We start from the raw sequence: 2,104 nt of genomic DNA on the forward strand, positions 1-2,104 counted from the left end.
GCTAGTACACCTTGGACCCCATGCGCCTTCACTTTCTCCATCAGCCTACCATGGGGAACCTTATCAAACGCCTTACTGAAGTCCATGTATATGACATCTACAGCCCTTCCCTCATCAATCAACTTTGTCACTTCCTCAAAGAATTCTATTAAGTTGGTAAGACATGACCTTCCCTGCACAAAACCATGTTGCCTATCACTGATAAGCCCATTTTCTTCCAAATGGGAATAGATCCTATCCCTCAGTAACTTCTCCAGCAGCTTCCCTACCACTGACGTCAGGCTCACCGGTCCATAATTACCTGGATTATCCCTGCTACCCTTCTTAAACAAGGGGACAACATTAGCAATTCTCCAGTCCTCCGGGACCTCACCCATGTTTAAGGATGCTGCAAAGATATCTGTTAAGGCCCCAGCTATTTCCTCTCTCGCTTCCCTCAGTAACCTGGGATAGATCCCATCCGGACCTGGGTACTTGTCCACATTAATGCCTTTTAGAATACTGAACACTTCCTCCCTCCTTATGCCGACTTGACCTAGAGTAATCAAACATCTGTTCCTAACCTCAACATCCTTCATGTCCCTCTCCTCGGTGAATACCGATGCAAAGTACTCGTTTAGAATCTCACCCATTTTCTCTGACTCCACGCATAACTTTCCTCCTTTGTCCTTGAGTGGGCCAATCCTTTCTCTCGTTACCCTCTTGCTCCTTATATATGAATAAAAGGCTTTGGGATTTTCCTTAACCCTGTTTGCTGAAGATATTTTATGACCCCTTTTAGCCCTCTTAATTCCTCGTTTCAGATTGGTCCTACATTCCCGATATTCTTTCAAAGCTTCGTCTTTCTTCAGCCACCTAGGCCTTATGTATGCTTCCTTTTTCCTCTTAGCTAGTCTCACAATTTCACCTGTCATCCATGGTTCCCTAATCTTGCCATTTCTATCCCTCATTTTCACAGTAACATGTCTCTCCTGCACGCTAATCAACCTCTCTTTAAAAGCCTCCCACATATCACATGTGGATTTACCTTCAAACAGCTGCTCCCAATCTACATTCCCCAGCTCCTGCCGAATTTTGGTATAGTTGGCCTTCCCCCAATTTAGCACTCTTCCTTTAGGGCCACTCTCGTCTTTGTCCATGAGTATTTTAAAGCTTACGGAATTGTGATCACTACTCCCAAAGTAGTCCCCTACTGAAACTTCAACCACCTGGCCGGGCTCATTCCCCAACACCAGATCCAGTATGGCCCCTTCCCGAGTTGGACTATTTACATACTGCTCCAGAAAACCCTCCTGAATGCTCCTGACAAATTCTGCTCCATGTAGACCTCTAACACTAAGTGAATCCCAGTCAATGTTGGAAAAATTAAAATCTCCTATCACCACCACCCTGTTGCTCCTACATCTTTCCATAATCTGTTTACATATTTGTACCTCTATCTCACGCTCGCTGTTGGGAGGCCTGTAGTACAGCCCCAACATTGTTACCGCACCCTTCCTATTTCTGAGTTCTGCCCATATTGCCTCACTGCTCGAGTCCTCCATAGTGCCCCCCTTCAGCACAGCTGTGATATCCTCTTTGACCAGTAATGCAACTCCTCCACCCCTTTTACCTCCCTCTCTATCCCGCCTGAAGCATCGATATCCTGGGATATTTAGTTGCCAATCATGCCCTTCCCTCAACCAAGTCTCAGTAATAGCAATAACATCATACTCCCAGGTACTAATCCAAGCCCTAAGTTCATCTGCCTTACCTACTACACTTCTTGCATTAAAACAAATGCACCTCAGACCACCACTCCCTTTGCGTTCATCATCTGCTCCCTGCCTACTCTTCTCCTTAGTCACGCTGACTTCATTATCTAGTTCCTTACAGGCTTTAGTTACTACCTCCTTACTGTCCACTGACCTCCTCATTTGGTTCCCATCCCCCTGCCACATTAGTTTAAACCCTCCCCAACAGCGTTAGCAAAAGCACTCCCAAGGACATTGGTTCCAGTCCGGCCCAGGTGTAGACCGACCAATTTGTAATAGTCCCACCTCCCCCAGAACCGGTCCCAATGTCCCAAAAATCTGAAACCTTCCCTCCTGCACCATCTCTCAAG

This window comes from Heterodontus francisci, chromosome 1 (assembly GCF_036365525.1).
Source record: "Heterodontus francisci isolate sHetFra1 chromosome 1, sHetFra1.hap1, whole genome shotgun sequence".
Taxonomy (NCBI): domain Eukaryota; kingdom Metazoa; phylum Chordata; class Chondrichthyes; order Heterodontiformes; family Heterodontidae; genus Heterodontus; species Heterodontus francisci.